Below are 10,315 nucleotides of genomic sequence, written 5' to 3'. Positions count from 1 at the left end.
GGCTAAACATGCCCCAAGCCGAGTTCCTGCTCGTACCCCGGACCAGCCCAGGCCCTGGTGGTCGGCACCTGTCCACCTTCTCGTGCTCTGTGGCCACCGCAAGCCTGGTCCAGACTTCAAAGCTCATCCCCAGCCCAACAGAATCTCACCACACACCTCGCCCGCCCCACCAGCAGGTGTCACAGGTGACACCAAATCACCACCGAGACCTCAAGCCCCGTGGAGCTGGACCCCGTGGAGCTGCCCTCGTCTCCGGCTGCTCCCGTTCTCTCTGTGCCGTCCACAGGGCCTGGGCTCCTGCCTCAGGCCTTCCCGCTGCCCTTCGCTCTCCCCAGCTGCTCGTCTCCCAGGGTCTCCTCAGGAGACCTCCGTGGCGCTTTGCCTCACCCACCCCCAGCGACGACTCCTCCCTCCTGGGCTCGTCTTCCCTCCTCTGCCACACACGTCACTTACCGTCTCGTTTGTCGTCTCCTGAAGGCCGGCGCTGGGGTAGTTTTCTCACTAGCGCAGCCTCAGTGCCCAGCGCATGGCGTGACCGGCTGGAGGGCCTCGGCTCACCTGTGCTGGGTCAGCGTAGATCTGCAGCACCTGCTCTGCGCCAGGCAGCATGGGAGGCTCCGGGACAGACAAGGCTGAGGAGGTGCAGCAGGAAGGACTGACAGACAAAGAGCTGGAGGGATGTTGGGTGGACGGGTGAGCAGATGGAAGGAAGAGAGTGGGGGTGGGGGGATAGGGGGGTTAATGAGGTGGATGGGTGGTGGATGGATGGATGGATGGATGGATGGATGGATGGATGGATGGATGGATGGATGGATGGAAAGACGGGTGGATGGATGGGTGGGTGGGTGGGTGGGTGGATGGATGGATGGATGGGTGGATGGGTGGGTGGATGGAAAGACGGGTGGATGGATGGGTGGGTGGGTGGGTGGATGGATGGATGGATGGATGGATGGATGGATGGATGGATGGATCTATGGATGGATGGATGGATGGATGGATGGATGGATGGATGGATGGATGGATGGATGGATGGAAAGATGGACAGTTGGGTGGATGGATGGATGGATGGATGGATGGATGGATGGATGGATGGATGGATGATGGATGGGTGGGTGGATGGATGGCTAGCCAGGCTAGCCAGGTAGATGAATGGAAGTGCAGATTAATGGATGGATGAGTACATGGATGGACAGAAGGATAGATGGGTGTTCAGGTGATGGATGTGACTATGGGTGGAGTAGAGGTTGGTTTGTTTGCAGAGGGTAGGTGCACATGGAATCACTGTTCTTACTTGGAAGACAAAAGGCAGTGGAAAGGAAAGGACCCAACATCAGCCCAACGCCAGACTTCAGGGGGAACCCTTGGGACAGGGCCGCCTGAAAGAGCCCTTCCCAACACGCCTGACAACCACTCCATCACCTCACCCTTCCTGCTTTTTTGTCAGCAGGTTTCCCACCCAATTTTCCCTTAATGCCAATCGACGGTGGGCGGACGGGGCAATGTGGATGGAGCTGACTCCCTGCAGGACCCGAGATGTTGAGCCCTGGGCCCAGGTGTTTCTCCACCATCTCCATTCTGGGGACGCTGTGGGAGCTTAAAGAGATGAGAGCCAGTGAGGGAAAGGGGGTCCAGAAGTTTCCTGAGGGAGGAGATGTCATTCTGAGCCCGAGGTGTGGGGTGGCAGCTGGGGCCACCTGGAGCTAGCCGTGCCTGCAGCCTCTGTGATTCCAGCAAGCCCGCGGCCACAGATGCTGCCAGCTGGGTTCAGCAGAACTTCCGCCTCTGAGTGTCCCTGCGAAGAGGCCGGGGGCAGGGGCCAGTGTCCCAGCGTGCGTGGGAACCGCTGGCTCCGGGGTCAGAGCGCCTGGGCCCTGGGGGCTCTGTCCTGCCCAAGGCTGGCGGAGGCAGGGGGACCGTCGGGACAGGGCCGCCTGCGAGGCTGTGGCTGAGGCGGGGTGGAAGCCGTGCCCACCCCGGCTGCACAGACTCAGGGCAGCCTTGGGCAGGGGCCCTGGTGAGCGGGCCATGTGCTCTTCCCACCCTGTGCACCCGCGTCTGCCCCGAGAGTCAGCAATCCTGCTGCAGCTTTCTCCTCAAGAAGAAACACATTTCTATCTAAAGAAAAACAATGAAAATGATGTTTCAATTTAGGGGAGAAAAGTGCTGGGAACAGAAGCAGCTGCTGTCTCCCAACGTCAGGAGGGTCCCTGGGTAGCTAATTCTGAATCACGAAGCCCAGGGCAGGAAGCCCAGCGGGGGGCTGGCCCAGGGCGGGGGGCTGCCCACAGAGGGCTCCTGCGGACTCGGAGCGAAGCCGGCATCTTCATAGTGAAACCTCTGCAGACACAAGACGTGAGACCACCTACCCTCCGTCATCAAAGCAAACCAGGCCGGTCCAGGCGGGACAAGACCCTCCGCTTCCTGGCAGGCGGCCCTGAGGGCCCAATGAGAGGACAAGATGGGCCTCAGCTGCTGGCCCGGGGCTCAGACCCCAGGGCGTTGTGTTTGGGCAGGACAGGGTCCTGGGGTGAAGGGGCTGCCCCCTGCCCCACCCACTGCCCAGCCTCTGCCAGGCCCCTGAGGGATGAATGGGTGGGTGGATGAGTGGCTGGGACGCTCCCCTGGCCAGTGCACCTCACCTGATGGACAGCAGGCCTTTCCGGGGCCACAGCACCTGGAACTGGCCTGGACTTACGCTGAAGGCGTGGGGGTGCTGGGTGGGTTAGGACCTCGGAGGCAGCCACTCCCACTCCCACCGGACCCCCAGTCTTCACACTGTGTCCCACAGTGTCCCAAATCTGTACACATTTTTTTTTTTTTGAGAATTTTTATGAGTTTATTTGAGCCAAACTGACAATATATACCCGGAAGCAAGATATTAAATGCTTCCCCACACAAAATTTTAATAATTCTTTTTAAAATCCTCACTGGAGGATTTTTTTTTAATTGATTTTAGAGACAAAGAGAGAGAAAAGTATCGATTGGTTGCCTCCCTCACGAGCCCCGACCGGGGATTGAGCCTGAAACCTTTTGGTGTATGGGACCATCTGACCAACTGAGCCACCCGCAGGGGCTCCAGCAGGCCTGCCCTGGGGGGGCTGCACCAGCCTCTGGCCTGGAGACCCCCAGGCCTTCTCCTCAGAGGGAGGCAGCTTCCTGGAGTCTCTGGGAACCAGCCGCCAATAGGCCAGGCGGAGGTACAGGCCCTGGGTCCCAAGGCCCCAAAGCTACCTTCCCCCTGCTGGGTGGGGCCTCGGGCAGGGGCTGGTGGAGAGGGTGGCATCAAGCTGCCCCCACAAATCTTACACCCCAGGAAGCTATGCAGCCCCCAGGAGGCTGGGTCGGGGCTCCAGGTCCTGGCCCTGGCCGAAGCCAACCACAGCCCTTCTTCCCAGGCCTGTCTCCCTCAGGGCCCTCCGCCAGCTCTCTGACCTCTGACGGGGGAGCACTGGCCCCGACGGTCACTGGACAGTCCTGGCCCCGACGGTCACTGGACAGTCCGCTTGCTCAACGGATATTTACTGAGTGACATCCCACGAGAAGCACCTGGCAGGCGCTGCCCTGAAGAGAGAGATCCTCACCTCGCACTCGGAGTTTGTGTGCCAGAGACAGAGAGAGGCAGAGACACAGAGAGAGACAGAGAGACAGAAACAGAGATGAGAGGGGTAGGGGCACCTGCCCCTCTCCTCCAGGCCTACCTCCCAGCAGGGCCTGGGCCTTGGCCAGCAGGGCCTCTCAGACCACCTAGTGGCCGGCCCTGTGGTCAGCACAACACAGAACTCTTCCTGTCTGTGTCCTCCCTCCCACTGCCCGCCTGGCATGGGCAGCCCCGCCCAGCCTCTCTCCCACTGGCTGGCAGGCCACCCAGGACACTCCCCAGGAAGGCCTCCGTTCCCCGCAGCCTGGGCAGGCTGCCTGATCCCCGTGCCAGGCGGGTGGTAAGGCCAGCTGTGCAGAGCACCCCCAGGCAGGGCTTCCTAGAGGGTGCCCTGGTGCCCAGCATGCCAGACCGGTTTCTGTTTGGCCTGGCCCCTGCCAGCTCACTGCCCTCCGGAGGCAGCCCTCAGCGCCAACCCTCTAGCACCCTGAGAGCCCTCAGTCCTGAGGGAGTGTTAGGGAGTCACTGGGCCTGTTTCAGCGAGACCACTGCGGGCTGACACCTCTCAGCACCTCCCCTTCCTGCCCCTGTCCTCTCAGGGCAGCGGGGCAGGGGACAGCCACCGAGAGCCAGCCAGGGCCTCTCTGATGGAAGAGATGGAGCCTGGGCAGGCACAGGGGACCCTGGGAGCCGGGCGGGGGCCCGAGCAGGCGAGGAGGGCTGTCCTGGGCCCCTGCCCATTGCCCCTGAGTAACCCAGGGGCCCGAAGCCCCAGGCCCAGAACGGCTGCTGTCCCTCCACAGGCCTGGGAGTGGCCGGGGAGTGGTCGAGCCAGGCCGTGACCGTCACTGCAGCTCTTGGCTCGAGGCCCCGAGTCGCAAGGGCAGGAGGCCACCCCACTGCGTGGACAGGGACATTTTCTGACAGAGACGATAAATAGGGCTGTCGCCCTCCCACTGGGCACCCTGATAGGACCCACCAGATGTGCGGGACTTGGGGACCAGGCCAGCCCGACCTCACTGTCCTGTGGCTCCAGGACAGTGACACTCCCCAAAACCCTGGAGACTCCTCCTCCAGGTAACTCCTCCCAGGGGTGCACCCCACAACCAGAGGGGGGACCAGGACAGGGCTCCCCTACAAACACTGTTTCAGAGCCCAGCGGGGTGCATCCCAGTCTGTGGGCCCACCTCCTGGTGGCCTGGGAAAGGGCATGGGAGGGGTGCTACCCACCCCGAACCCCTCAACCCTCCTCGGCCCTCCCACACCCAGGCCCTGGTGAGACCCCTCTGCAGAACCCCCCAGGAAGGAGGCGCAGGCGGGGCAGAAACGGGCGGAGGCCCTGGAGGGGTTCGCACATCCGGGGCACCCCCCAGGCCCTGAGCCGAAGGACCCGATGGAGAGCCCGGGAGTGGGGGATCCCCGCAGCTGGGGGGCAAGACGGCCCCGTGGGGAGGGGCGGGCAGCGGGCGTGCGCCCCAAGACGGGCGGAGGAAAGGGGGCGCCCCTAAGGAGGAGCAGTGCCCGTGTGGCATTCTGCGCTCTTGGGGTCTCCCCACCCCACCCCCAGGCCTAGCCACCAGGGGCTAAGGAAGGTGGGGCTCCCAGAGCAGAGCTGGGAGGGTTAACCGCGCCCCCCTTCACCCGGGGCGCCCCCCGCAGCACCCCCAGGAGCCCCAGGCCCGGTCCCCAGGCCCCGCCCCGCCCTCAGGCCCCGCCCCATCTTCAGGCCCCGCCCCATCTTCCAGGCCCCGCCCATGGCCCCGCCCCATCTTCAGGTCCCGCCCCGTCCTCCGGCTCCGCCCAGCCCCGGGCCCCGCCCCATCTTCAGGCCCCGCCCTCCGTCCCGCCCCCGGAAGGCCCCGCCCAGCAGCCCGCCACGCCCCCAGCAGGCCCCGCCCCGCCCTCAGGCCCCGCCCCGTCCCTGGCCCCGCCCCATCTTCAGGCCCCGCCCTCAGGCCCCGTCTCAAGCCCCGCCCCATCCTCCGGCTCCGCCCCGCCTGGGGCCTGGGGCGGGGTGTCGGGCCCGCGCAGGCGCCGAGGCCGCGGACTCGGCGGGGCGGGAAGGGGCCCCCCCGGCCGCCGGCAGGAAGCCCCGGACGCGGCGGGGCGGGGGGGCGGCTGTTTGCGGGGCCCCGCGTCGGGCGGGGCGGGGAAGTGAAACCGGGCGGCGGGCGGGGCGCGCTTTCCGAGGGGGCGTCGCGGGGACCGAGGCCGCGGCCCCCCCGGGACGCTCGCGCTCGGCCAGGCGGGTCCCGGGGCGCCCCTCCCGGGCCCGGGCCCGTCTGCGGGCGGCGCTGCCGCGGGGAGGGGGCGGGGGCCGCGGGGGGGGCGGGGGCCGCGGGGGGGGGCGGGGGCCGCGGGGTGCTGCGCGGAGCCCCTCGGGCCGCCCGGCTTCCGGCCAGAAGGACGGGAATCGGGGGAGTTTTGGAACCCGCGTCGCGACTCCCGGGAGATGCTCTGCCCCCGCCCTGCCCCTGCCCTGCCCCCGCCCTGCCCCTGCCCCTGCCCCTGCCCCTGCCCCTGCCCCTGCCCCTGCCCCTGCCCCTGCCCCTGCCCGGGGGTGGGGGCGAGGGGGCCCCTCGCGGGCCTTCCGCCTACCTGGGGGTGCAGGGGGTGGGGCCTCTCCCGCCCCGGCGCCTGCGGGGGGCACCACGTGGGGCGGGGAAGACTGGACCCCGACCAGCTGCCCCCCGCCTCTCAGCCTGTCCAAGCCACTGCCCTCCTGCCCAGAGAAGCGGGTGTGGAGGGACAGCAGATGGGGGGACACCCGCGGGCACACCCCCTGCCGCCCTCCTGGGGTCCCCAGGCCTCTGACGCAACACCCCCCGCAGCCCCCCGCCGCCCCCCCGCCTGGGCAGGAGCCTTCTCTGGGACTTTTTACTGAGAAACAGGAAGTCGGGGTGTGGGCCGGGCGTCCACCGGGTCAAGGGCCCCGCGCGGGCAGGACAGGGTGCGGGTTTGGGCCCCATGGGAACTCACCCCCTGCCTCGCCCCTGCAGCCCCAGTGCCACAGTGGAGAGGGAGAGGACTGTCTGCCTTGGTGGGTCCTGCTTGACCCGCTGGGCTGCCCAGGCTCTGCTGCCCACCCTGGTACCAGCCCAGCCCTGGGGGCGCCTCCCCATCAGTGCCAGCTCAGTGAGTCCAACAGGAGCCCTGAACCCTGGGCAGCAGGAGCTATTACTGCAGATCCTGGTCTCCCTCCTCCGAGTCCCCAGCCCTGCAGTCCAGGTGTGTCCTTGCACACACATACATGTGCACACACGAGCATGTACACGCCTCAGCAGGCGCTGGCCTCCCGAGGCCAGGAGACCCCGGGCGAAGACGAGGTGCCCCTCCCGTTCCTGGGCTCCTCCGGTCCTGCCAGCCCTCCTGAGGACCTGGGTCCCCCTCCTTGGTCCTGTCGCCCAGCCCCTTCCTCTTGTCCAGCCCCCAGGCCCTGCATCCACTCCCTGGGCAGGGAGGGCATCTGTGACTTCTCTCAGCTCCTGCCCCCATGTCTGCCACCCTCACATCTGCCCTGCTGATCCCACTGGAGCCACTCTGGCTGGGTGCCCTGTGGAGGGAGCATCATGGACACATACTAGGGCTGTGACACAGAAACAGGGCATGACCTAGCCCTCCCAGACCCCTCTGCCAGGCCCAGCGAGGGTCACCCAGCCACTCCCTCACCGCCTGGCCAGAACCCGGGAGGTTTGGCTTTGGAGAGTATGAAATGCAGCCTTCCTTCTGGGAGTCTTCCGATGACTGCTTGCCCCACCCCTACCCCCACTCCCACCCCCGCTGTGGACCTGGGAACCCCACCAATTGGAGAATGGAGCCTGGAGGCCTGGCACCGTCTGCCCAAGGAGCCTGGCCAGGGGGTTAGGGGAACAGGGGAGGGCAGAGGCAGGGGATGGGTGGATATACCCACCCTTGCAGGTCTGTGTGCCAGCCAACCAGCATGCGGATGCAGGGCCACCCCTCAGCCCTCCAGGTGGACATGGGACCTGGACCCAGCCCCGCCTCCCCAGCCTGTCCCTGGGGCTGCAGTTCAGTGCCGAGGGGACGTTGCTGGGCACCAGGGCCACCTCTCCTGCCCTCCCCTCTTTCTCAACCCTGCCCGGGCCTGGACTCAGGTGGCCCTGGACACGTGTCCTCTGAGGGGGGCCTCATGGGGACGGGAACCTGAGCCCCGACCTCAAGCTGCCTCCTTCACAAGGTGCCCTGTCCCCGGAGGTTTCTGGAACAGACCTCCGTGGCAGCAGGAGGGACCTGGGAGAAAGCTTGGGCCAAGCTTCCTGCCCAAAAGAGCTGCCAGGCCGGGCACAGAGCGGGAACGCCCCACCCCAGCCCAACCGGACACCTGCCCAGCACAGGACGCTCCAAAGACAAGCCAGGCTGGCTCCACCTGCCCACTCACCCCCCTGCAGTGGGGCCACCTGCTCCAGGGCTGGGAGCCTCAGCCCACGCAGCCCCCAGCCCCTGGCACAGGCCTGGGCACAGATGGCTGTGTGCATGGGGCCTGCAGGGCGCACGTCATCAATACATGGGGGGCAGGGGCTGGCGGGCATCCAGGCCCCAAAAGTTCTGTCCCCACCCCTTCCAGGGCCTGGCAATGGGTGGGGCAGACAGGAGGGTGCAGGGCTGCTGCCCCAGAGCATAGTGGCTTCGGTGGGGAGGGTCTGGGATCCCACCCAAGGCCCCGGTTTCACATCCCGCTGGGCTGACAGCAGGGTCCCAGCCCTACCTGAGGGCACAGACTGTCCTGAGGTACAGGCCAGAGGAGTGGACCAGCCCCCACTTTCCCTATGGACCCCTCCCTCTCTGTAGGTGGTCGTCACCCAGGTTCACCTAGTGCATCCAGGGTTGGGGCCAACAGCTCCCTGAGGCCTTCCTGGGGAGGGGCGCGGGACTCATGAGCCACCCTGATCAGACTCAGGCCAGTGCTTGGGGCCTCTGGCCTGTCTCTTCTTGGCCAGCAAGAGGAGTAACCATGACAAGACAGGCAGAAGAGCAGGAGAGGGGGCGCAGGGCAGGCTGGGGTGTGGGTGGGGTGCAGGCTGAGGGCCACACAGGGCTGGCTCGGGGATGGGCTGTGCAGCTGTTGCTGTGAGTGGGCAGGCGGCTTCCTCTTTCCAGGAGGGCACGCCTGGCATCCGCCGCCCCAGATAAGGGCTTGAGTTCCAGTTCTCGGCCTGCGGTTAGCCCCCTGACCACAGGGTGCTGGGTGGGGTCCCGGGGCCAGACTATGGCCCTGGGGCCCACAGACTAGAGGAGGGGCGGAGACCCAAGAGGAGACAGGCAGGCACAGCTGAGGACAAGGGCCAGGCTGCTGGTGACAGGCAGAAGTGAAAGCTTGGGGTGGGGGACAGGGACAGACTAGGGATCCCAAGAGGCTCCCAGGAACAACCCCTCTGCCCTGGGCTCACTCACTTCCAGGCTGGGGGTGGGGGTGGGAGGAAAGTGGCATCAGCAGGGAAAGGGGAGGTAAGCCCCAGAGCACGGGTACATGGAGACCAGGCTGCAGGACGGCTGTGGGTCCCCGCAGAGGCCGTGGCCCAGAAGCGGGGGTGGGAGGGCCAGCTCTGCCTTCTCCAAGCCTTTTCCCTCTTCCCTGTCCTGGAGGCAAGGGGCTGCCAGGAATACCAGGGAGGGGTTTCTCCTGTGCTGACCTCTCCCTAAACCCACAGGGGGCTCCCTGACCCCCTCAGAATGGCTTTGGGAAGGGGGTTCTCATGCCAGGAGACCCCTATCCTGTCTGCCCTGGGATGGTGAAGGCCAGAGCCTTTTTTTAAAATGTTTTATTTATCTCGAAGAGAGGAAGGGAGAGGGAGAGAGAGAGAAACATCAATGACGGGAGAGCCATTGATTGGCTGCCTCCTGCACGCTTCCTACTAGGGATCAAGCTCGAAATCCTGGCATGTGCCCTGACCAGGAATCGAACCGTGACCTCCTGGTCCATAGGTCAACGCTCAACCACTGAGCCACACCAGTTGGACTGGCCAGAGTCTTTTTAATGCTGTAAGTTTATACCCAAAGTGAAGCCTGGGGCAGCCTGGGCTCAGAGAGCTGAGCCCAGAGCCGGGAAGCTGCCATCGGCCCAGCTGCAAGGCCTGCAGACTGGCCACATGGACACCACACACTGCCTGCCCGTGGCCTCCAGCAGGGCCAGCCTCCCCACCTCCGCCTCCCTGCCCCGTGGCCCGCCCTTCGATTCTCTGGACCTCAAGTGGTGAAGGGTGGGAGCCAGGAGGGCCCAAGGGTCTGGGTGCTGGTGGCAGGTGCTCTGGGGGAGGATGAGGAAAGGCCCTCAGCAGGTAGAAAGCCCGGACCGGGCCTCATGGCAGCTCTGGGCACCCACCTGGCAGGCCCTGGGGTGAGGACACCAGTGGTGGGAACCGAGGCCCAGTGATGACAATAAGTCCTGGACAAGTCCTGGAGATCACTGTGGCCGTGCTGCTCTTCTGGGTGGGCTCAGGCCTGAGCTGCCCACCTGCAGCCCACAACTCCCCTCGGCTCACACCCATGGCTGCAGGGGGCCCAGGACCCCAATGGGTTGCAGTGGACAGCTGCCCACTCAGGAGACCCCAGGAGACAGCGGGGAGGGCGACCCTCCTGGTGGACAGTGCTGGGTGTGCCCCAACACCCAGGCAGAGGCCATGGTCAGGCAGGAGGGACCACATGGCCCAGTAACAGGGACCACAGGGTCTGGCCACCAAGCGTTGGCTCCCTCTCCTC

The sequence above is a fragment of the Miniopterus natalensis genome, chromosome 9 (assembly GCF_054644295.1).
Source record: "Miniopterus natalensis isolate mMinNat1 chromosome 9, mMinNat1.hap1, whole genome shotgun sequence".
In the NCBI taxonomy this organism is placed as follows: domain Eukaryota; kingdom Metazoa; phylum Chordata; class Mammalia; order Chiroptera; family Miniopteridae; genus Miniopterus; species Miniopterus natalensis.
The sequence above is the reverse complement of the archived record's forward strand: the minus strand, read 5'-3'. Positions refer to the sequence as shown.